Here is a 27,843-nt window from a genome sequence, read left to right as displayed (position 1 = left end):
AGGGTGAAGACCTTGATAGAAAGATTGAATGACATCGGAGTCGACAAAAGAGATTCTAAAATTATAGAGGCTATTTATTGGAATCAGACAGCAATCATAAAGACCAATGGTAATACGTCAAGGCCAATTGAAATACAACGAGGTGTTAGACAGGGTTGTGTGCTATCACCCATACTTTTAACGTCTACTCTGAGGTAATATGTGCGAACTCTTTATCGCACCCTTCAGAAGGAATCAGGATAAACGGTCAGAGAGTAAATAACATCCGCTATGCAGATGACACAGTATTAATGACTGATTCGGACCATAGTCTGCAGATACTGTTGGATAGGGTTACTGAGAGTTGTGAAAAAATGGGGATGAAGATCAATACTGCGAAAACCAAAGTTATAAGAATATCAAGGAACAAAAATTTACCTCTTCCAATAAATATGTGAAACACCAACAGCTTGAATACGTAAGCCAGTACAAATATCTTGGTTGCTGGTTCAACAATCAACTTGATTAAAAACAAGAAGTCAAGAGCGAGAATAGAGGTAGCCCGACAGGGGTTTATCAAAATGAAAAGTTTATTTTGTAACAGTAGCATTAATATCAGCCTTAGATGTCATTTTCTGCATTGCTATGTGTGGTCAATACTTTTGTATGGAACGGAGGCCTGGACACAACACAACACTGATGAACAAGTTGCATGGACGCCTTTGAACTCCGGATTTATAGAAGAGACTTGAAAATACCTTGGACAACCCACACCACCAACGAATATGTTCTGAGGAGAATAGGTACAGATAGGGAACTTCTAAAAATCATTAAAGTCAGAAAAGTTAGCTACCTGGGACACATAATGAGAAACGAAAAGTACCGCCTCACGCAACTGATCATCCAGGGTAAGAGTGAAGGAAAACGGGGTCCCGGTAGGCGCCAGATTTCATGGTTTAGAAATATCAGAAACTGGACCGACCTTGATTCAACATCTTTGTTTAGAGCCGCATTGGACAGAGACAGATTTGCCAGTGTAGTCGCTAACCTCCACTAAAGGAGAAACCATCACAAGAAGAAGAACTTTCAGCTTATCATGATGATGGCATGTGAGCTATAAATTACAAAAAAAGTTTTGACAGTTTTGTGGTTTGACAGAAGTTTGAATTTTTAAATGTCAAAATGGTGCAATGGTGCATCTCACTCGCACTCACATTGATAGCTGCGTCAATACGCTCCTAGCGCTCATTGTTAATAATTAAAAATAACCGCTTAGTAATAAAATAATAACAAAAATTTCTTCAGTATCTTGTAGGCGGGTCGTTAAGGTTTTATTTGGTGACTTTCGGACTTTCATAATAATAATTTTTAACTGAGTTATTAAGCCTTGAAAATGGTCATTTTCATATTTTGCAAATTTTAAATCGCGTATAACTCGAGAACAACAAAATTTTACAGAAAAATCACAAAAGACCTCTTTTGCTCCGAATGACCCAAATGATGTAAAGAAAATTGTCCTAAATATTTTTTTTTGTGAGTTTGTTTAAAAAATTGTTTAAACAATTTTTCGACCACAATTTTTCTGACATCCTGTGGATTCGTTATTTGGTCGAAGAGGACCTCTTTTTTAGTAAGTTTGTGCAAAAAAAATCGAACTGGAATAATTTACCTAACGGGGGCGACGATACAGCCTAGACTAATTTGAACATATTCAGTAACATTTAATTTCTAGAATCGGCTGTTTGTGTAAATCAGAATCAACTTTTACTTAATGGCATTGGGAAGAGTATACTTTTCCTAGTTGGAGTCTACTTTTACTAGTAAATGTTGAATATAAATCTTCATTTTATATTTATAATCAACTTTTACTGAAACCAGCCGTTAGAGTCGACTCCAACTAGTTGGAGTCAACTCCAACTGGATAATCAACTTGAACTGTAACAGATATACTTTTTTGTTGAGATAGACATATCAGTTGCCAATTAAGATAAGAAATTGAATAATACATTCAGTCCCATATAAATCATCCTTTCTTCCAATAATTTTAGTATTTGTTTTCCTCTACTCATTTTTAATAAAAATCATGTACAATAGAATACTGACATTTTCACAGTAAACTATTTTAAGCACGCACAACAAAATTAAATAAAAAAATACTAAATGAACAGTTTTTGGTAATTGGTAGCTATATTTATAATTTTCTGCTTTTATAACCGATAACAATAAACACCGGCACCGTCGTCAACGACAGAACGAAAAGTCATAAAAAAGGTTTAGGAAAGTTAAAAAGGAAGAAAACAAAGAACCTCAAAAATCTGTTTTCGTACCAACCCCTTTTTAAGCATGTTAATTCCTTGAAATTTACATTTTATTAATTATCTACATTATCTACATTTTTTCAATACAAACTTTCCAGAATCTCATAACATGTGGTGTGTGTACTAAAAGTATAAATCAAGCTGCGCAAGTGAAAGCGGAAGGTACTAACAGTATAAGTTGATTTGTACTCTTAATACAAAGCAGACTTTTGAAATTAAAAGTTATACTGTTGGAATAAAATCAATATTTATACATGAAAAACCGGCTATTGACTTATACTCTTAGTACATGATTAAAAAAGTAATAGTAAATAAGTAAATGAAGGAATAGTAAATGATTAATAAACATTCAAAATTCAAAATATAGAAGAATCCCGAAAGGTCAATTTTATGACTTATACTCTTAGTACACAGCACGTTAGATATAATATAGGGATTTTATATAGATTAATTATTTGTATTTTTCAATTTAATTATATATAAACACAACATTTTCGCTTTTAAAAAATTCCATCGTTTTTTAACCGAGACTTCAAAATTAATGTGTACATTAATGGGGACAAAAATGTTATTTTGGCCAAACGCTTAGTTTAGCATAAACAGACCAAAGACGGTTAGTCGGCGCTTAGTCTACAATTGCGAAACTGTTATGAATGGCAGTTATGAATTTATGGCAGTTATGAATGGCAGTTAAGAATGGCAGTTATGAATGTAGTCTTGTTATGCAAAACTAAAAACACTTAATAGACAGAATGTCGCTTGGTTTATTTTTGTTTTTCTTAGTAACCGTTAACGTGACAATAACAGGGATTTTTCCAAGATAGTTTTAGCTATGTGTCACCAGAATCCGCTGTTATCTCGATTTTAAAGAAATGGCGTTTGGTCGAGTTATGCATAACCCCGTCCTTTTAAAGAATTAGTTCATTGTTTGTGATTTTATAACGCTGTTCTTTATTTTTACATAATAGAAGTATGTATACTTTGCAATTTTCATTGTTTTGAAATCACCTGTCGCAACATCAAATAAATCAGTATATTTATTTTTCTTAATTAATACTGCTTCGACAACAGATTGTTTCTCTTAATTTTTGCAGTTGGAATACCCTCAATATCAGACTCAATTTGTTCTGGTACTTATTTTGAACCGAAAAATATCCAAATTCAGATATTATCTCCCAAAGCCACACACTTCAAAACGAACATAATAAACAAGCCAAACATGGACGTCTAAATATGAACTACAAACTAATTTGCCGAGTAGCAGAGTACAGATTCAGACCTATCCAAATAAGTCACAACAAAATCCGTACGCTCTCAATTAGAATTGGAAATAAACACGTTGCCAATATGATATTCAAACTTCAAACTGTTTGAAAAAGTTTGATTTCAAGTCAACCCTAAAGATATCGAAATCAAGTCAAGTCAAACTTTTTTACAAAAAAAGTTTGATTTTCAAGTCAAGTCAAGTTTGTTGAATAAAATCAAACTAGTTTGACTTGATGCATCTCTACACCTGGTGCACAAAGTCACTGCTGAGGCATATTATATTCTAGAGTATGGGGGGTTTTGGGTACCAGGTGTACCAGGGGTCGGTTTTGATGGAGTATTCTTGTTTAGCAATCCCAATAACCGCCCGAGTAATCTGTTTGCACCATGTTTGTGTCAAAAACCCTCAAAACTCCAGATGACGTGCCTTAGCAGTGAACCTTGGCACTAGGTGCTCCGGTGGTCGGTTCTTATGGCGCATTCGTCTTTAGCGACCCTAAAAACCCCTCGAGTAATCAAATCTGACCCTTAATACCCTTATTTTGACATGTTTTTTGACATGCGCTTTTTGATGCTTTTATGCACTTTAAAATGCATTTCTACTCATTTATCTACAGTCCCTGGCCATATTATTATGACCACCTATGAATTTTTACAAAAATGAACTATTCCACTAGGTAAGTTTTGTTTAAAATATTATTTTTAAATTTAGTTTTGTTATGCAATGTTAATGTTATGCATTAACTATAATATATTTAATAATAAACAACAATAAAATATTTGAAAATATTGCATATTTATATTTTTTTAATATTTTGTGTAACTTCTGACCTTAATCAGATGGAAAATATTTGGGAGCTTTTAACACGAGAAATTTCAGATGAAAAGGTCACTAGCGAAATTGTTTTGATTAAAGAACTAATATATCATTGAAACCACAATGACAAATTAAAGCAAAAAAATTTACCTGCATTCAAACTATGCCAAGACGGGTACTAGCGGTAATCAAAGTTAGAGGGGGCTCAGCAAAATATTTAAAAAATGCAAATATGTGATATTTTCAAACGGTTTATTGCTGTTTATTATTAAATGTATTATATTTGATAACAAACACAAATAAAACATTTAAAAATATCACATATTTTTATTTTTTCAATATTTTGTTCAGCCCCCTTTAACTTTGATTAGCGCTTGTATCCGTCTTGACATACTCTGAATGTAGCTAAATTTTTTTGCTTTCATTTGTCACTGTGGTTTCAATTATATATTAGTTCTTTAATCAAAACAATTTCGTTAGTGACCTTTTCATCGGAAAATACTCGTTTTAAAAGCTCCCAAATATTTTCCATCTGATTAAGGTCAGAAGTTCAACAAAATATTAAAAAGTATATAAATATGTAATATTTTCAAATGTTTTATTGGTGTTTATTATTAGATATAATTATATAATATAATTAATGTATAACATAAACATTACATCAGAAAATTTAATTTAAAAATTATATTTTAAACAAAACCTACCTAGTGGAATAGTTGATTTTTGTAAAAATTCATAGGTGGTCATAATAATATGGCCAGGGACTGTATATGTAGTAGACTTTTTTCCTCAGATCGTCCCGAACGTAAGGCAAAAAATTGCAAGTTTCTAGGTGCTGTACTTAAAAATCGATTCATTTTGTGCTAAATGCCCTGGTCTATAAGCGTAGCCAGTGACGAACATCCATTTTCAAAATTAAAGTTACATAAAAACATATTTAAAAACGACTATGATAAAGTGTGCACATACCAATTACATCATACTTACTAGTTTTGCAGACAGATACCGTAAACTCTGGCTCCGACACTCACAACTCACAATCATGTTTTTTTCAACAACTTGTCGTCGGAAAATTTGGTAAACGGAAATGGTAAAGATAATATACATACATTGATAATAATATACTTTGTTTCTATGAATTAGACCAGGGCATTTAGCACAAAATAAATAATTTTTTAAATACAGCACCTAGAGACTTGCAGTTTTTTGAATTATGTTCAGGATGACGTCAGGAAAAAAGTCTACTATTCAAAAATGGGTGGGAATGCATAACTGCACTGTAAAGTGCATAAAATGCATCAAAAATTGCATAAATATAAAAAATAAAGTCAAAATCAGTATACTAAAGAACAAAATTTATTGTTTGGGGGTTTTTGGGGTCACTGAATACGATTACGCTATCAGAACTGACCTCTGGATTACCTGGTGCCCAAGGTCATGGCAAGAGACGTCATCCTCTGGAGTGTCGATGGTTTTCGGCATTAAATCGACGCAAACGGATTACTCACGGGTTTTAGGGGTCGCTAAATACGAATATGCCATCAGATTTGACCTCCGGAGTACCTAGTGCCCAGGGTCGCTACCAAGGCACGTCATCTTCTGAAGTTTTGAGGGATTTCGGCACTAAATTGATGCAACTGGACTATTTAGGGGGTTTTTGAGATGGTTAAACACGAATATGCCATCAGAACAGACCTCTTGATCACCTGGTGCCCAAGGTCACTGCAAGGGACGTCATCTTCTGGAGTTTCGAGGGTTTTCGGTATCAAATTGATGCAAACGGATTAATTACGGGTTTTTGAGGTCGTTAAACAGGAATATGTCATCAAAACCGACTCCCTGTGCACCTGGAGCCCAAGTTCACTACAAGGGGCGTCCTCTTCTAGAGTTTGGGACATTTCGGCATTAAATTGATAAAAATGGATTATTTGGGGAGTTTTTGAGTCGTTAAACACGAATATGCCATCATAGCAGACCACCGAATCACCTGGTGCTCAAGGTTACTGCAATGGACGTCATCTTCTGGATTTTCGAGGGTTTTCGGCATAAAATGGATGCAAATGATTTACTCGGGGGGTTTTTGAGGTCGCCAAACACGAATATGCCATTAGAACAGATCCATGGGGCACCTGGTGACCATGGTCACTGCAAGGAACCGACTTTGCTATTCAATTTTCTTACTTATGTTTATATAAAATTTATATAAACTTTATTTATATCTGACAATATTTTTCTTTATTTATTTCCAGATCGATTTACTATATTCTATTATGACAATGTTATTATGCGTTGGCGTTATTATTGATCATCATAATCACTAGATATTCCAGAATCCTTCATCTAAGTCATACTCGTATTCACCAACCCCAAAAACCCAAAAGTAATTCGTTTGTATGAGTTTGGTACCGAAAACTCACGCAACTTTAGAAGATAACGTGCCTTGGGCACCAGGTGCTCCGGTGTGTGTTCTAACGGCGTATTCGTATTCAGCAACCACAAAAAGCCGTTAGAAATCCGTTTCAATTCATTTAGTACTGAAAACTTTCGAAACTCAAGAAGATGGCGTGCCCTAGGTACCAGCTAGTCCGGTGTCTGTTCTGATCGCATATTCGTGTTCAGCAACCCCAAAAACCTATAAGTAATCGGTTTACGTCAATATAGTACCGAAAAACCTCGCCCAGAGGATGACGCCCCTTGGAGTGACCGCGGGCACCAGGTGCTACGATGGTCTGTTTTGATCGCATGTTCATGTTTAACGGCTTTAAAAAACCCCGAGTAATCCATTTGCATCAATTAAATGCCGAAAACCCCAGAAGATGACGTATCCTAGTAGCGACCCTCGGCACTAGGTACTTCGGAGCTCAGTTTTGATGACATATTCGTGTTTACCGACCCCAAAAAACCAGTGAGTAATCCGTTTACATCAATTTAATGCCGCAAACACTGGAAACTTCAGAAGATTACGTGCCTTAGTAGCTATCTTGGGCACCAGGTTCTCCGGAGTTCAATTCTGATCGCATATTCGTGTTTAGCGACCCCAAAAACCCGTAACTAATCCATTTGCATTAATTTAATACCGAAAGCCCTCGAAACTCCAGAAGATGACGTCCCTTGCAGTGACATTGCGCACCAGGTAATCCGGTGGTCTATTCTAATGGTATATTCGTGTTTAGCGACCTCAAAAACCCCCAAGTAATCCGTTTGCACCAATTTGACACCAAAAACCCTCGAAATCCCAGAAGATGACGTCCCTTGCCGTGACCTTGGGCACCAGGTGATCCAGTGGTCTGTTCTGATAGCAGATTCGTGCTTAACCACCTCAAAAACCCCTGAATAGTCCAGTTGCATCAATTTAGTGCCGAAATCCCTTGAAACTCCAGAAGATGACATGCCTTAGTAGCGACATTGAGCACCAGGTACTCCGGAGGTCGATTCTGATGGCATATTCGTACTTGGCGACCCCTAAAACCGGCGAGTAACGCGTTTGCATCGATTTAATGCCAAAAACCATCGAAACTCCAGAAGATGACGTATCTTGCAGTGACCTTGGGCACCAGGTGATCCGGAGGTCAGTTCTGATGACGTAATCGTATTCAGTGACCCCAAAAACCCCCCAAATAATAAATTTTGTTCCTTAGTATACTGATTTTGACTTTATTTTTATATTTATGCAATTTTTGATGCATTTTATGCACTTTACAGTGCTATTATGCATTTCCACCCATTTTTGAATAGTAGACTTTTTTCCTGGCGTCATCCTCAACGTAATGCAAAAAACTGCAGGTCTCTATTCATAGGTGCTGTATTTAAAAAATTATTTATTCGGGTGTTTTTAGTGCTAAATGCCCTGGTCTAAATGATTGATACAATCGTCCTCGATATGGACGACCTTGTCCGAAGGTCTGCATTTAGAAAAACATTTTTTAAATCTTGTGGCATGACATAATTATTTTTTATTTATATTTAATTTATTTATATACACTGACCCGCACAAGTAACCGGATACGTAAAATTCCATAGTTTTCTCCTTTTAGTTTTGTTTGATTGCCCTGTCCAATATTTAAATATAAGGCCTGGATCCCGCGTACCAAAAAAAATTTGATTAATATCAAGCTGAAAATTTGTTAATAGCTTCTTAATTCAGATGGACTTACACAAGTTTTTTTATGTATTTTGATCCGTAGAACACGAATTTTTTGGGTAACAGTTGATCCAGATGTCGATAAGTTTGTTATAAACAAAGAACTTGAGAAATTACATAACACCGATTTTTCGCAAAACAAAAAATTTTTTTTGTATTTTTTGGGTGATTTTCAGCAAAAAATGATGGTCTTACAAGTTTTTTCGTAGGATGCATAAGAGATAAACGCCGTTGAACTTTCAAAAAATCGAAAAAGTGCAATTTTTGAACCCGAATAACTTTTGATTAAAAAATAAAATAGCAATTCTACTTACTGTATTTGAAAGTTCAAGTCAAATATTCTATTGGTTTTGATTATTTGCATTGTTAAAAATTAAGTTTTTATTTGTTAAACAAAGCCATAAACACATAGTGTTTTCCGTGCCCAATGCATGCGTTTTAATGTACGTAATCTACGTAGAAATTGTGTGTATGCGCGCCTACTCGTTCGATTTCAAATGGGAAATGCATTGAAAACATCATTCAATCACTATGTGTTTATAGCTTTGTCTAACAATAAAAAATTAATTTTTAGCAATGAAAGTAATCAAAACCGATAGAATGTGACTTGAACTTTCAAATGCGGTAAGCAGAATTGCTATTTTATTTTTCAATCAAAAGTTATTCGGGTTCAAAAATTACAATTTTTCGATTTTTTGAAAGTTCAACCGCGTTTATGTCGAAAACTATGCATCATACGAAAAAACTTGTAAAAACATTTTTTGCTTAGAATGACCCAAAAAAATACAAAACAGTGTTTTGTTTTGCGAAAAATCGCTGTTATGTGATTCCTCAAGTTCTTTGTTTAAACAATCTTATCGACATCCGGATCGACTGTTACCCAAAAATTTCGTGTTCTACGGGTCAAAATACATAAAAAAACTTGGGTAACTCCATCTGAATTAGGTAGGCCGTTGTACCCCCACTGGCGACAGGACTAAAACGGTGTCTGGTCGGACAATATTTGATGTACGGGAACACTGGAACAGGGGAAGTTTTAATTGTGGAACACGAATTACAAAAACGTCCCGTGTATTTTATCGGACAGAACACCAAATTGATTTGTTACCCTTTCATTAAACTCTTAAACTCTCATGCAAAAATCAGACTGCTATTAATACTAACCAACACGATTCCTGTCATTTGACATGTTCTTCGTGTTCCACTCATTAAAATGCCCAGTTGGTGAGAAACACCAGTCTTGTTTTTGCATGGGAGTTTAATGAAATGGTAACAAATCAATTGGAAGTTCTGTCCGACAAAATACATGGACCGTTTTTGTAGTCTGGCGTTCCAAATTTTTAACCTGTTCCACAATTAAAACTTCCCCTGTTCCAGTATTCCTGTATATCAAAGTTTGTCCGACTAGACACCGTTAAGCTATTAACAAATTTTTAGCTTGCTATTAATCAACTTTTTTTGTACGCGGGATCCAGGTCCATATACTTATCATAATATAATTTATTTTAATCCATTCGCTTGTTATTGGAAACAGATTAAAAGGTTGTCATTTTCTATGACTGAATAGAAAAGTTTTGTTAAATAACTAGATAAATCGAGTATTCACCTAAAATAATGCTTGTTAAATTGATTATACGAGCCCCTTTCCATTTCAGTTGGCCCACCTTTGGAATTTGCAGTTTATGACAATTACCATAAACAAGTGATAATCAACATATTTTTGTAAGTTCCCATATTTATTATTATTGCATTTTTTACTAATATTAAATTTATTGAAAACAGTACCCTTATGATTTTTTTATTTATTTCAAACAATAATAAAAAAAATCTCTAAATTTTGGCTTTTGATTCAATTACGTCAACATACATTGATTTTTTCATAATTATCTTAAAATCAGAGTTGGGTTATGGAAAATGATGTCAAAACAATAATTGTCAATTAATGTCAAATAGATTTTGTGATATTATAAAGCCTATTGCCGTTTGTCGAGAAAAAGTCATCGATGGGAATAAGTGAAGGTAAAGTTATGGATGAGAACATTTGTTCAATCATCGATAGATTTTTTTAATTCTCGAAAATCAATTCGAAAATCGCGAATATGTTTCAATTGTCATAGTATAGTGTAAAAAATATAGTTAGGAGATACCAAACCTCAGGTTTTGTCATCACAAAACCTAAAAATGTAGGAAAAAGTAAAATAAGCGAAGCAGATAGAAGGGGATTAAGACGCATTATAGTGAAAAACCGACGTGCAACTTATCTAGATTTAACTAGTTTTTGGAGTAAACTGGTTGGAACACACGTTTCTAGATCGACATGTCACAGAGAGATCCACAAATTAAGATTTTCTTCTTACAAACTGATTGATAAAGCTAAACAAATCAATACGAATTATTTGTGAAAATTTTAATTTTATCTAAGACTAACGAAAATCCAGTCTTAACATTACAACACAAGAAAACAGGGGCAGCCCATCAGGATAGGCAAGGTAGGCGCCGCCTAACCTCTTCAAATGTACAATAATAAATTATTTATTGATATAAATTACTTATTTCAAAACTGTAATTTATATATTTTGATACAATACCAAAGTATCTAAAATATAAAATAAAACAAAGCTACTTTTTAATTCATCTCCGAAGTTGTAATAAATATTGTACGCTCCCCGTAGCGTAGCACTACTAACGATGGCTCTATCCTATGTAACATTAGGGCAGGCGCGTTTAAAGTAGCCGAACATAATTCGCATTTTGTCTCACTCTTTGCGCTAAGCAGAGCACTGTCGCTTGCCTAGCCCTGTGGCGAGCATTTCCAATATTTTCGGGCTATAGGTAGGCTAGATGTTTTGCGCCTTTGACATTGGTTGTACCGAGCTGCATCTCGGGACTGCCAATTGCATGTTTTAGGATCCTGACTACCAATTCTGAAAAAATAGAAAAGTTCGAATTTTGTCATGAAATTTGGTATGTGGCGTTAGAATAATATTTCTAACAATTTTTCCAAATAACTTTTTGCGATATCTCTAACGCGAAACAAAATATTGAAAATTCGTCCTGTTTGTGAATTCGCAGTAGGACGCGTTTAAAATTTAAATTTCAGTTGACTATCTTAAAAAATGTAAAACATCAAGATGAATGACTGCAAAATTTCAAATCTGTATTTATTTTGATAGCCGAAGTATAAGGGTGTCTTCATCTTAAATGCGACACACTGTATACAGGGTGTTTGGTAAAGAATGAGCCATAGCTTAACCCTAGATTCCTGAGGTAAAAATATGTCGATTTAAGCTAACTTACCTTAGTACGAAAGTTGATAGTAACCGAAATACAGGGTGTCAAAGTTAAAACTTTTATTTTATTTATTCTTGAATATATCCTAACAGACATGGGATAATAACACAAAATTTGGTAAGCGGCGATTTTTTGGGACGAGAAATCTAAATTCGCCACCAAAAATGATGTATTCAGTGCTCATTTATTAGATTCAATTTTTTTATTACCCACTCTACATACTTTTTAAATCAAAAATTTTATTCTGTTAATATTTTTACTTAAAAAAGGTATACTACATTCATCTCGCTAAACTCAACCGTTTTCGAGATTTGTAGTTACACCCGAAAAATAACAATCATAAAAATTTACAAAAATGTATCTCAAATTTCTTCAAATGGAATTTGCGATGCAATGACATCAATATGAGAACTGACACAATTATTATAGTTTCAAGTTTATTTTTCGGGTCTAACTACAATGATATACAAAAATTATGTTGTATCGCAGACTTAAAATGCGTTTATCTCGAAAACAGTTGAGCTTAGCGAGATGAATGTAGTATACCTTTTTTAAGTAAAAATATTAAGAGAATAAAAATGTTGATTCAAAAAGTACGTGGAGTGGGAGATAAAAATAATTGAACGTATTAAATGAGCGCTGAAACACGTCTGTAGCGCCCTCTGGGTAATACATCATTTTTGGTGGCAAATGTAGATTTCTCATCCCAAAAAAACCCCGCTTACCAAATTTCGTGTTGTTATCCCATGTCTGTCAGGAAATATTCAAGAATAAATAAAATAAAAGTTTAAGTTTGACACCCTGTATTTCGGTTATTATCAACATATTATCAACTTTGGTACTAAGGTAAGTTAGCTTAAATCGACCAATTTTAAGCTCAGGAATGTAAGGTTAAGCTATGGCCCATTCTTTACAAAACACCATGTACCTATATAGGTATGTACATATTATATTATACACTGTATGTGTCGCCTACCCGTATATTGAGGTCACAAGCCGCCACTGCAAGAAAAATAAGTTAAAATGGTCAAAAGTGCATTGAGGTTGGACAAATTCACTAAGGGATACAATACAATGGAGTGATGAATCCAGATTTGAAGTTTGTGTTGGACTCGAGTTGCATACAGTATGAGTCGAGTTATACGCAGGAAAAGTAAAGCTTTTCAGCTTAATGTTTTAACAGAAAAGTCAAATTTCCTACGTTTATCATGGTCTGGGGCAGCATGTCATCGAATATTTTGGAAAAATTGCATTTTATCAATGAAATTTTAAATACGGCCAACAATTCTGGAATACGTTTTTAACAGTCCCGACTTGTCCCCAAGAAAAACTTTTGCGCCTGTTTTTTACGCGAAATAAAAAAACATTGAGGAAACATCCTGCTGAAGCCGTCAAAGAATTGAAGCAAAACTTGAAAAAAATATGGGATCCATTTACACCAGAGTGTTGTCAGAACTTTATAAAAACTATACCTCGAAGAATTTTGAATCTAAGCGTTTGGCCACACGGGCGATATTTTACGGCCGCCGTAAGAGCCGTAAAAATCAGCGCGAAAATGGGTCCCACGGTGAGAATAGTAGATGGCCAGACTGTAGGCTATTGATTATGTATTTTAGAAAGGAACTACAACGTTAACGGGGTTTTATTATTTCATATAGTCAATGGACCTTTAAATATGAAAAAACCGCGGAGTGCTACCATTTACAGGGGTGCGTTTTTAAGAAATGGGTGAATTAGTCCCTAGGCACAGGGCGAATTAGGGTGAGTTCTATGCACGTTTGGTACAAACACGTCTACAGGAAAAATTTTCCAGGTTAAATTTACTATAGAAATATCACATTTTAAAGTCAAAAAGAATTTTTTTTACAAAATTATATTCAAAAGAAAAGCAAGAAAAAAACACGAAAGGTAGCATTTTTGTTTCTTGCCCTATAACTTTTTTCCACGGGGATATAGGTATAGGCATTGCTTCAGAGAAAAAAAACTTCCATCCTTCCTCTTTAAAATGACGTTTGGTTTAAGTCTGTTTGATTTACAGTTTCCAAAATATGATTTTTCAAATTTCGCCACTCACAACAATTTTGGGCCATTTTCGTTGTTACTTCGCAAACATTGTTCTGTAACTTTTTTTACGCAGCTTTAGGTATATACAATGTTACATTATGTAGGAAGAAAAGTCAATTACCTTTAAAACGGTCTATCATAGAAGGCTGTATGACTATTTTTCAGTAAGATATGGATTTTCAAAATTTTATACCTTTAATGATTTTTGATATATTTTACGATTATTTTTAAATTTCTCATTATAAATTTTTTATTGTGTATTTAGGTATATACATTGTGCAATAAAAGGAAAGCTTATTATCTTTAATTTAAAATGGTGTATTGCAATCACCTCTAGGTCTATTCTTAAACAAGATATGCTTTTTCAAAGTTTAACATATTATACACATGCAATAGGTCCCACTAAGTTGGAACCATATGGAAAACTTTTTATTATTAACTTAATGAAAAAATTATTCTTTATAAACTGCTCTGCATAGTCTAAAACCTAAGATGTAATCATCAGATATAAAATTTTATCAATAGTGTACGAGGTATGTTAAAAATGTTAAATATGAATTTCGCTCAAGAGTAAAGTACCTTTATATTTCACAATATCAGAAAGTGTTATTAAGAAAAGTTATTTGGAATTAAAAATGATGTTACAATATGCAATTATATTCTTCTAATTGAAAAAAATAAAAAATTTTAAAATTTTTCTCAAATTACGGATACCCTTGGATATCCTGCGGATATCTTGTTTAAAAATAGTCCTAGAGGTGATTTCAATACACCATTTTAAAGTAAAGAAAATAAGCTTTTTTTATTCCAGAACGTATATACCTAAATGTACAAGCAAAAAAGTCATAATGAGAAATTTAAAAAATAATCATAAAAAATATCAAAAATCATTAAAAGTATAAAATCTTGAAAAAGCATAACTTGTTTAAAAATAGTCGTACGGTCTTACACAGCAGACGATTTTATAGGTGATTGACTTCTCTTTCTACCAAATGTACCATTGCATATACCTAGAAAGGCGTAGAAAAAAGTTACAGAACAATGTTTGCGAAATAATGGGGAAAATGGCTCAAAAATTCTGTGAGCGGCATACTTTGAAAAATCCTAATTCGGAAAATATAAATCCTAGAGACTTCTATCAGACGTCATTTTAAAGAGGAAGGATGGAAGTTATTTTTTGCTGAAGCAATGCCTATACCTATATCGCTGTGGAAAAAAATTATGGGGCAAAAAACAAAATTGTGTTCTTTCGTGTTTTTTTTGCTTTTCTTTTGAATGTATTTTTGTAAAAAAAAATACTTTTGACTTTAAAATATGATATTTTGATAGTAAATTTATCCTGGAACAATTTTCCTGTAGAAGTGTTTGTACCAAAAGTGAATGGAACTCACCTTAATTCACCCTGTGCCTAGGGACTAATTCACACCTTTCTCAAAAACGCACCCATTTAAATGGTAGCACTCCGCGGTTTTTTAAAATATAGAGGTCCATTGACCATATGAGACAATAAAATCTCGTTAACGTTGTAGTTCCTTTTAGCTCTCTTATTTTGAACATAATCAATAGCCTACTGTTGCTGCGCGATATTTTACAGCTCAGTCTGGCCATCTACTATTCTCACCGTGGGACCCATTTTCGCGCTGATTTTTGCTAATTAAAAATAAAAAAGATGTCACGTAGTTGTAAACTTCACATGTTTTGTTAAAATTAGATATTTTTTGCAATTTTTTTAATTTGTTATTATTCTGTTTAATTAATCGTTCTTATTAATTTAAAACATATTTTGTATACTTCTGGAAATCCAAAAATTATCGATGAATTAAAACTTTCAAAGTTTAGGTATGCTGGACTTTTGTTTTTGTTCTATAAAATTGGATTTTCTTTTAAATCTACATTGGGCCAACTGATATGGGAAGGGGCTCGTATTCCTTTTTTATGTATAGCGGCTTTTCGGAAAAGAAAAACTTTGTTTCTAATAACAAAGAATAAATTATTGTAATGAGGCCAGAGGCAAGCTGTTGCTCTTCAAGCGTTCTAGTAGATATATCGAAGTTGCTTCGTGTTCCGCGAAGTACAACATTTGCTGCTTTAATTAGAGAAATTGGTTCTTATTCAGGAAGATATGTTAAAGGAAGAGCAAGGTCAACAAACACCGTAAGCCAGGCCGCACATCAAAGAAACATGAAACGTAAATTACGTTTCATGGAAATAAACCACTGCTAAACAAATATACGTCCGGTCATTTATGAGACTCTCCGAAAATAAAAATGTGTCATTAGCATGAATCACACTCGTTTCATTGATAGGCGGACTTTGAGATTTGTTTAGCAGTGTTTTCTTTTCATGAAACATGTTTTTCGTTTCATGTTTTTCGTTTCATGTTTCTTTGGTGTGCGGCTTGCCTTAAAGATCGGTTTCTTAGACGTAAAGTGCTTCAAGAGGTGACAATTACTGCTACAGCTTTGACTAGGAGGCTGGCAGATGTTCATGGTACCACAGTTTCACGAACAGTAAGGCAAGCCGCACACCAAAGAAACATGAAACGAAAAACATGAAACATGAAACGAAAAACATGTTTCATGAAAAGAAAACACTGCTAAACAAATCTCAAAGTCCGCCTATCAATGAAACCAGTGTGATTCATGCTCATGACACATTTTTATTTTCGGAGAGTTTCATAAATAACCGGACGTATGTTTAGCAGTGGTTTATTTCCATGAAACGTAATTTACGTTTCATGTTTCTTTGATGTCTGCCTAAGGCAAGCCGCACACCAAAGAAACATGAAACGAAAAACATGAAATATGAAACGAAAAATATGTTTCATGAAAAGAAAACACTGCTAAACAAATCTCAAAGTCCGCCTATCAATGAAACGAGTGTGATTCATGCTAATGACACATTTTTATTTTCGGAGAGTCTCATAAATGGCCGGACGTATATTTGTTTAGCAGTGGTTTATTTCCATGAAACGTAATTTACGTTTCATGTTTCTTTGATGTGCGGCCTGGCTTAGAGAACAAAATTTACCATCTTAGTACCTGCTACAGGTCCTTTATGGATTGAACGCAGCTCAACGGAGACAACGCTTGGAATTCTGTCGTTCTCATGCAGATTGGGATATGGAAAGTTAGAGAAAGGTTTTGTTTACAGACGAATCTCGTTTTACGAGATACTGATCTTATGGCCGCCAAAGGGTGTGGAGAAGTCATCGAGAACGCTGTACCCAATATTGTCTACTAGATTAGATGGGTGGTGGAGGTAAAATGGTATGGGGCGGCATTTCTGGAGGCATAATACAGATCTTCTTATGCTAGGAGCTGGTGGCCCTAATGCTGATACGTGTATTAAGGAATGTCTGGAAGAACAGGTGTTAGCATGAACACGTGTCAATACTATTATTATTATTATCCACGAAATAGCCACAGAAGCACTGGACGCAAAAACAAACAAAAAACCAAAAACGATTGGAGAACAGATTAAATGAAATTAATACTCGCAGAAAAAAACACACTGTACCTAAAAATACTTAAAATACTGAAAATACGACAGACAGAAATATATCAAAATCAAAAATCAAAATAGAAAACTATTGTGAGATAGATATCGTAAAATCAGGACCTACATAGGGAAATGCAGAATCACAGCTTGAAACAACAGAAAAAATGTCAATACACATAATAACAAGTAAAGAATGGTCTCAATACTAGGATAATTTCCAATGAGAAGAAATTAAAGAATATAAGACGAAAAAGTTACCGATAATATCGTAACAAAAGCGACCCTGTGTGATCCCAAAATGGGGAATGACATACATAATATGCTCAGTATATAAAAAGGCTCTAGCAGAACTTTAATTACTGTTTGAAGTTAGGATAATAATAGTGTATTGGGATACACTGCATCTCAGTAATCATCTTATTAAGACAAATTCTTTAATAATTAAATGTCTTGGTAAAACAAATATGTTTGTTTATAATAAATATGATTGACCTACATTACCACATCAATGCATGCGGTTTGGATACAAGGTCAGTTTGAAATAATAATTAGTATACGTTATCTATAATCTAGTCGATTCAGCAGTTTTAGTATCACTCTCACTTTTTGTTTATATAAAAACAATAAACACGGCAATCCACTTTTAGTAATACTTTCACGGAGAAAAGATTAATCAATTAGTATTTGAGATCCCAGCGGGCAACATCACATCTATTATATAGTATACCACCAGCTCCTTACCGTTATTACTCCAACGTACAAATAAATGTATTCACAGTGAGTATTGTTACTTCATCAACCCTTATGGAAGGGGGTACCCACCCCTTAATTATCTGAGGTGGCTCAAAAGCTAGGAGCCACCATGTGGCGATCTAAGACCAGGGAAGAACACAGGACTGGTAAACGGGACGAGTATGGAGAAAAACGTCAATGTTCTGGCACCTCGACCACCCTAGATAACAGTGTGGTACCTATATAAAAAGAATGGAGACCTCAGGCCGACGCGGAGCTGAGGATGGAATGGTATGGAGATGGAACTTCGTGTGGACAATGGAAAATGGACAATGGTATGGGACGTGCAGCGAGGACTCTTGGTGATACGAACACAGGCGTGTAAAAGTGGTAAGTCCATATTATCTGTTCTTATGCTATTTCCACGATATTAGTCCTGATTCGTGTAATCATATAATAAAGTAATATAATCGTAATTTAAGATGCACATAATCTTTTAAGTTTTACCTATTTTTATCTACCTATTCTATTTTAATTACCTTATTGGTATTATAGGGAATTTTTTTTTACAAATATTATGGTTATTTATAGGACGCAATTATACATTTTTATATGATTTTTATATACATATTTACTAGCATATATTTTTATCTTTACCGACTTTTTATCCAATTATTATTTTACCTACTGATTTTTATTACATTTTGATTGGTCTACTGATTTTTATGGTGATTTATATTGATTGATATAATGATTTTTTATTTCAATTTACTATATTTTTACTATTTTTGACATAATATTTTATATATATTTACTATACCTCGTAAGACTGTCAAATTTATGCGTTCGTTACGAGTACAGGAATAAGGATAGGAAAATTATGAATAAACGAGTAGCAACAAAGTTACTTGGGAAGACTTCGTCAAAATAGTTGAGGAGATTACGCAAGAAGTAACAAGACAAAGTAGAAGGGTCTTGAAGAAGAAAGTACCTAAATCTAAGGATATACAAGAAGAAGTAACGACACAGTTAATTAAATTGTATAACAAATTCACACATTTAACGAAGAAAAATTGGGAAGCGCTATCGGACAGACAAAGAGAAGCGTGCAACAAATATTTCGGACGAATAAGAGACAAAGTTATACGCTCATTTCAAGCTGTAAACTTAAGAACAGTAGTTCCAAGTTCAATACATCAGCCAATCGACAAGGAAGTAGAGGAAGAACAAAGTGACGAAGAAGTAGAAGAGGAAAAAAGTGACGAAGATATAGAAGAAAAAAGTGACGAAGAGATAGAGAAAAAAATTAACGAGGAAATAGAAGAGGGAAAAGGCGACGTAAAACAAGATATAAAAATATTAAACATGGCTCTGACAATTAACGAATTTTTGAATATTGCAAGCAAGGTCTTGCCGAACGAGTTTGATGGAAGCGCAGGTAAACTACAACCATTTTTAGACGCATTAGAACTAATAGGAAAAATAGCAGAAGGACATGAAGAAACAGCGATAACATTAATAAAAACAAGATTGACCAATAAGGCTAGAAACCTGATAACTACAGAAGTCACGATCCCACTTATAGCCGCGGCACTGAAGAAATAATTAAGAGGCGACAATCCGAAAACGATAATAGACAAGTTAGCAAAGAAAAGGCAAGGAAACAAAGATGCAGCAGTGTACGCATCTGAAGTAGAGGAACTAGCGGAACAGTTGAAGGTAGCATACATAGCAGAAGGAATGCCATTGGAATTAGCGAAAAAATACACAACGGAAACAGTTGTAGCAACAATGAAACGAAACGTTAATACGGATAGAGCTAAGTTAATACTGTAGGCAGGTAACTTCACAACACCGCAGGAAGTAGTATCTAAATTTTTATCGATTGATACGACAGAGGAGAACACACAGGGAAGAGTGTTCAATTATAGGACGAATTATGAAAATAGGAGAGGACAACAGCAATACCAATACCGAAGAGGATACCATAACAAATACGATATAGGAAGAAGAAATAACTTCGGACAACGGAATGAGGGAGAAGCAACAGAAAACAAACGGAATTATTCGAACAGAGGATATAGACAATTTAACAACTAAACGTACAGAGGGAACCAGAGAGGAGGACGTAACAGAAACGTAAGGCTACTTGAGTTAGAGGTCAGCCAAGAGGAACCAGAAAACCCGCAGTTGGGGTTTTGAATGAACGAAACAAGGAAAGTACACAGTCAGAAGTGGAATATAATATTTACAACTTCGACTTAAACCTAACGAATTTTGTACGAATGAAAACAGGAATCCTAGAAAACACAAATACCTTTATCATAGACACAGGAGCTGATATTTCAATACTGAAATGTTCACAAGATTTTATGAAGGAACATGTGAAACCAAACACAAAGGCGAAAATAAAAGGAGTAACTAAAGGAGAATTACAAACAATGGGGAAGTTGAAACAACACTAGAAGTAAAAGGATCTCGATTTGAGCATATCTTTCAATTAGTTGAACCTAGCTTTCCTATTCCAACCGACGGAATCATTGGGAGAGACTTTATTTCAAACTTGCAATGCATACTAGACTACGCTAACCTTAAAATGCACATTAAAGAGGACAACGATTGTTACATTAGTACGAACATTTTGGATAATATAGATAATGACACGATAATAATACCGCCCAGATGTGAAATTTACAGAGTCGTAAAATTTTTTCAAACGCTGAAGAATGACAGGATAGTGGAACAACAGGAAATACAACCAGGAATATTCATAGCGAGAGCAATTATTTCAAGTAATAATCCGTACATCAAAATTTTGAACACAACCTACGAAACAGTAAAAGTAGACACAAACGCAATCAAAACCTTACACATTAAATTATTCAACATATATAGACTAACAACGACAGCAAGGACAGGAAAAAGGAATTACGGGAATCATTGAAGTTAGACATTCCAGAATACATACGCGATAAGTTAGTATCTTAATGCGAAGATTATTCAGATATATTCGCCCTAAGGCATGACATGCTAACATGTAACAACTTCTACGAGCAGAAACTGAGAGTTAAAGACCAAACTCTGGTATATATTAAAAACTATAGGACACCTCATGCACAAACAGAGGAATTAAACCGACAAGTACAAAAACTGAGAGACCAAGGAATAATAGAACCGTCCACATCAGAATACAACAGCCCAGTAGTGCTGGTACCGAAAAAAGCGATAGATGGAAATAAAGCATGGAGATTATGCATAGATTTTAGACGACTGAACAGGAAAATAGTCACAGACAAATTTCCTTTACCAAGAATAGACTCGATATTAGATCAACTAGGAAGAGCAAAATGGTTTTCAGTTATAGACTTAATGTCAGGTTTTCACCAGATACCATTAGAAAAATCATCGAGAAAATACACATCGTTTAGCACGGAAAATGGAGCATTTCAATTTACCAGATTACCTTTTTTATTAATTGTAAGCCCAAATAGCTTTTCAAGGATGATGTCAATAGCATTTTCAGGATTAACACCGGACAAAGCATTTCTTTACATGGACGATATAGTAGTAATAGGAATATCTGAAAAACATCACCTAGACAACCTGAAAAAGACATTCGAGACATGTCGAAAATTCAATCTGAAACTTAACCCAGGAAAATGTCAATTTTTTAGAAGAGAAGTAACATATTTAGGTCATGATCTTTCCCAGGAAGGAGTATCACCAGACAAAGCGAAATATGCAACGATTGAACAATACCCGACACCTAAGACAGCGGAAGAAACAAAAAGATTCGTAGCATTTTGTAACTATTATAGACGTTTTATTCAAAATTTTGCTGAAATATGCAGACCACTCAACAGATTATCAAGAAAAGGAGTAGAATTTTTTTGGTCAGAAGAATGTGAAAAAGCATTCAATAAGCTTAAATCATCTCTGATGAAGCCACCGATCCTAAAATATCCAGATTTCAATAAACAATTCATCCTAACAACAGACGCATCCAACGAGATTTGTTCAGCAATTTTAAGTCAAGATTATAACGGAATAGACCTACCAATAGCATACGCATCAAGAAGTTTCAATAAAGGAGAATGTAATAAACCTATAATCGTTAAGGAATTACTAGCGATTCATTGGGGAATTAATCATTTCAAATGTTATTTATATGGAGCACCAACATTTTTAGTCAAAACGGATCATAAACCACTAACACATTTATTCGCAATGAAAGAACCAACTTCGAAACTTACAAGAATCAGATTAGATTTAGAGGAATACGATTTCGAAATAGAGTATATAACAGGGACAGTCTTTCAAGAATAACATTACATCAACTAAAGAACCTATACATAGACAATATCCATATATTAGCTCATATATTAACACGAGCTCAAGCAAGAGAAAAGAAGAAGGAAGCAAGGCAAACGAAGGCAGAAAGTGAACTCGCACTACAGCCAGAAGCCCCCAGACAGACAGTAAGAAAGGTACTAAATAATTTAGAGGCGCATAGACTACCAATTTTGTCTTTTGGAGCAGAACTATTCTCACCAAGGCTGAGCATTAGGGTCAAAAACAAAATAAAATGCAGCAAGAGCATAGCCACAGGATTCAATCATTTTGATTTAAACCAAATGTTGGCACAGCTTGATAAGCTGGCGGTAGAGAATGCAGTACGTAAAGTAAAAATATACGTAAACGATATTATTTTTAAAGTGTGCACAATTGAGGAATTTATTAAACAAGGAAACGAAATATTGAAGAATGTAGAAATATACATATGTGAAGTACCAGAAACAATAGAAGATGACAAAGAAAAACACAGGTTAATAGAAGAATATCATAATCATCCGATGTTTGGAGGACACGTAGGAAATAACATACTAATAAAGAAGCTAAAAGCAAGATTTAGATGGAAAAATTTGGAAAAAGACGTAAGAAAATACGTTAAACAATGTCATAAATGTCAAATTAACAAACCGAAAAGAACACATGTCGAAGAATTCGTGATATCGGACAGTTCTTCCAAACCATGGGACATAGTATACATAGATACGATAGGTCCATTCACTAAAAGTAACGAAGGTAATAGATACTGTATAACAATGTTATGTGAACTTACTAAATACGCGGTCAGTATACCCGTGTGCAATAAAGAAGCAGAGACAATAGCCCGAGGAATTTTTGATCATTTTATACCAACATACGGACTCATGAATCAAATAAGAACAGACCAAGGCACAGAATATAAAAATGAAGTAATGCAGGAACTAACAAAGCTACTAAAAATAGAGCACAACCTCTCAACGGCATACCATCCACAGTCCATTGGAAGTTGCGAAAAACTGCACAGAACATTAAACGAATACGTAAGAGCATTCATAGACGAAGACAGAGAAAATTGGGATGTGTGTTGCAGGATGTTCACATACTGCTACAATACAACCCCTAACGCGTATCATGGTTACACACCGTTTGAACTGTTATATGGCAGGAAGGTTAACCTACTAGAAGACCTTACACAGGAGATTCAACCATGTTACAATATAGATGCTTACTACAATGAGTTACGCTACAAACTACAAAGCGCACACGAGAGAGCTAGAACCTTCTTACTAAAACACAAAAAAGAGCGACAAGAAAATAACAAGCTCAAAGCAACACCACAACACTTTAAAATAGGAGACCTAGTCCTGGTAAAAAGGGAAGAGAATGGTAAGTTTGATGGTAAGATCAGATTGGAAAACAATAAAATCAGGGAAATACATAAGAATAGATTATATGCTTACAATCCGAGAACACAGTGAGTGACAAGTGGAACGGGAACAATGTTGATAACGAACATTTTTATTTTTTTTTATTTAATTATTATTTATAGGAAATAAAAAATGTATATATTGTATTTATTAAAACGCAGTAAGCAGTTGGTGGTACTATTAGAAAATTTTCTTCCTTTTCCGTAGTCAGACAATTTTCGGAAGGAAAGGAAGATGTATTGGGATACACTGCATCTCAGTAATCATCTTATTAAGACAAATTCTTTAATAATTAAATGTCTTTGGTAAAACAAATACGTTTGTTTATAATAAATACGATTGACCTACATTACCACATCAATGCATGCGGTTTGGATACAAGGTCAGTTTGAAATAATAATTAGTATACGTTATTTATAATCTAGTCGATTCAGCAGTTTTAGTATCACTCTCACTTTTTGTTTATATAAAAACAATAAACACGGCAATCCACTTTTAGTTATACTTTCACGGAGAAAAGATTAATCAATTAGTATTTGAGATCCCAGCGGGCAACATCACATCTATTAAATATTATACCACCAGCTCCTTACCGTTATTACTCCAACGTACAAATAAATGTATTCACAGTGAGTATTGTTACTTCATCAACCCTTATGGTAGGGGGTTACCACCCCTTAATTATCTGAGGTGACTCAGAAGCTAGGAGCCACCATAATAGGCTCAGTTATCTATACGAAAAGCTATGAGGAACCTCTTAAGGTTATTATAAAGAATAAGAATACAAGAGCTACCAGAAAAGTGAACAAAGCTGATTCAAAGTCGGCAGGTCGTGTACAGAAAATTTCTGCAGATCATGGATGAGAAGACTACCAAGAGTACATAACTACACAACTTTCATTGAACTACAAAAAGCCTATGATACATAACCAATAACACTTTGGAAACTACCTCGAAACAGCAATGGGATGCTGCATGTACCCAACACTATTTAAAAAATATGCAGCAAAAAAATATATTACACTATAGGAATAGATTTGTTATATGGAATGGAGGCGTGGACAATGACCGCAACATTATTGAAAAAAGTAGAGGCCTTCGAAATTTGGGCTTAGCGACGTATATTACGAATATCCTGGGGTCCTATTTTCGAATTCATTCGAGCATACTTCGCATACGAAATTAGAAGAATTTCACTCGAAATTCAGTTTCTTGTGTTTTCGAATACCTCGTATACGAATTTTTTCGTATACGATGACTCGAATGGGTATGAACAATTCGAATTTGGATGCTCGTATACGAATTGTTTTGTTGTTGTTATTTCAAGGTCATTTCAGTTGTCATTGATAGTTTTAATAGTTGTTGTATACTAGTTGTATACAATATTGTTACATTGAACTTTCTTTTCAATGGCTGGCGTAAAATAATTTTTTAATAAAAAGAAAAGACATACTGTACGATAATGCATTAACTAACCTAACTTTATGTACGTATTCTAGCATTGGATCTAAGTTGATCTAAGCTCTAAACTTAACTTAGGACACCGTTGCCATATCCTCAATTTCTTCGTACTATCTAATTATATAAAGTTATTTAAAAAATATTTTTGAAACACCCAAAAAAGTAAAGTTTTGAAAGGTAAATAGTAAAATATCAGTTTGAATTTTCAATTTTTTCATACTATCACATTTCATAAACGTGCATTTAAAAAATCGTTTTGAAACACCAAAAAACTAGTAAAATATCAGTGTAAATACTGGATACAAAAATAATAAGAAAGAGAATAGTGGACTTTGCAAACCAATATTACTAATATTATGCAAGCTTAAGATTCGATTCCAGCTAATATTTTAGCTATTTTTTTAATAATGTGATTATACCATTGATTGAAATTATAAAAGAAATAAACAAAAAAAGTATAGGCAACACTGCGACTATTCAGATGAAGGTTAAGCCCAATGTTGTTCAAATTTGCAGTGTTGCCGGTGCAAATTCTTCTCGTATACGTAGGTATAACATTTCGAAAGACGTTCAAAAATACAGATTCAGATTCGTATACGAAATTTTTCATTCGAGTTAACTCGTATGCGAACAAATTGGATTGAATTCGAAAATACTACCCCTGGACCGAGCACATGATCAATGAGGAGGTACTACGTCGGATAGGTAAAGACAGAGAGGGAAAAATAACTATACAGAATAGAAAGTTGGAATACTTTGGTCACGTTATGAGGCACAACAAATGTAAAGTGCTACAGATAATCATCCAAGGCAAAATAGACAGCAGTAGGGGTCCAGGAAGGAGGAGACACTCGTGGCTCCAAAACTTGCGGCAATGGCTCGGATTGTCATCTGCCGAACTATTCAGATCTGCCGTAAACAAAGTCAGAGTAGCCATGTTAATTGCCAACGTTCGTAACGGACAAAGCACATGAAGAATAAGATGTAGGCCAGGGTAATAAGACAAAAATATACCCTGTTCGTGACACTTCAGCAGCCAGGGTACTGAAGCGTTTTATCGACAGGTAATACCTATAGGAACAAATTGTAACTATTTCCTGCGTAGGATCTGGCGACCATTTTTATTTATAAACAATTAACTGTCAAAAAATGGCATTTCCCCTTTTTTTTTTCAAATCAACGGAAATCAGTGAAACTTATGATTTTTTTAGTACAAATATCTTCGAGATTATGGAAAGAGCTTTAAAATGACGTATTGCAAAGTTTGATATACTCATTTATTCTTAATATAATTGCGAAAAAAGGTCGGAATTGCAAAAAAAAATATTTTCTCAATAACTGTTGTAAAAATTAGTGTACAGCTTTGAAATTTTTGTCAAATGAGGGTTCTTTGGTGCATAATATGTGATCAAAATTTTAAAGCGATTCATTTAATAGTTTAAATTTTATTCAAATTGTTTATCCCAGAGAACATTTTTTTTTGCAATAACATAAGTCAGAAAAAAATGACGCTAGGACCATTCCACAGGTGTCAAATAAAAGATCATGAGCTACGTTTTCAACATGGTTTAAAAAAGTGAATAAAAAATGCATTTATGAGTAATAAATAATTATGCAAAAGTATCGTCAATTTTTCTTTATAAACTTTTTGAATAACTTTTTCCAAAAAAAATTTACTTTTTTACCCTGTTTTAAGTGTACAACTACCGAGTTGTGTATTTATATCATAATTGATAAAAAATTGTAATAAATATACATAATTTCTTATATAACAAAATAAAAAGTGTATAAGGGATGATTTACGATACTTGTGCATAATTATTTATTACTAATAAATGCATTTTTTATTCACTTTTTTTTAAACCAAATTGAAAATATAGCTCATGTTCTTTTATTTGACACCTGTGGAATGGTTCTAACGTCATTTTTTTTCTGACTTATGTTATTGCAAAAAATGCTCTCTGGGATAAATAATTTGAATAAAATTTAAACAATTGAATGAATCGCTTTGAAATTTTTATCACATATTAAGCATCTGATAACGGGTAGGATACTACAAAAATTAACAAAGAAAGGAATAAAGGCAATATTACAAATTTTTAATGCAATAATAAGATTACATTATTTTCCGCAACAACTGAAAATGGCAGTTATAATTATGATCCCAAAACCAGGAAAAAAACTAGAGGAATTAACATCATACAGGCCAATAAGTTTACTGCCTGTGCTTTCCAAAGTGCTGAAAAAATTAATAATGAAAAGCATCAAGCCAATATTAGATAGCAAAAATCTCATACCAGAACATCAGTTTGGGTTTAGACAATAACATAGAACCATAGAGCAAGTCCATAGATTAGTAAAACATATCAGCAACGACTTTAAAAATAAGCGATATTGCTCAGCAGCATTTCTTGACATAAGCCAAGCGTTTGATAAAGTCTGGCACAAAGGTCTACTCTATAAACTAAAAAACCTATTGCCTCATCTGTATTATGAACTTCTAAAGTCTTACTTATC

At 33.9% G+C, this 27,843-nt stretch overlaps 1 protein-coding gene across 4 annotated transcripts in view; it reads right to left on the bottom strand.

Annotated features, from left to right (window-relative positions):
- Positions 1–27,843, bottom strand: part of LOC114335929 (cytochrome P450 4d8) — a 129,865-nt gene that overhangs the window by 60,089 nt on the left and 41,933 nt on the right. Inside the window, exon 1 of one of the 4 annotated variants that reach the window (XM_028286216.2) lies at positions 5,368–5,462. The exons of the other annotated variants lie outside the window; for them this stretch is intronic. The gene's annotated coding sequence lies outside the window, so the exon portion shown is untranslated. Of the gene's footprint in view, positions 1–5,367; positions 5,463–27,843 lie in introns of those variants that run through there. 4 annotated transcript variants of the gene reach the window in all.

This window comes from Diabrotica virgifera, chromosome 1, assembly GCF_917563875.1.
Source record: "Diabrotica virgifera virgifera chromosome 1, PGI_DIABVI_V3a".
Classification (NCBI taxonomy): Eukaryota; Metazoa; Arthropoda; class Insecta; order Coleoptera; family Chrysomelidae; genus Diabrotica; species Diabrotica virgifera.
The sequence above is the reverse complement of the archived record's forward strand: the minus strand, read 5'-3'. Positions and strand labels throughout refer to the sequence as shown.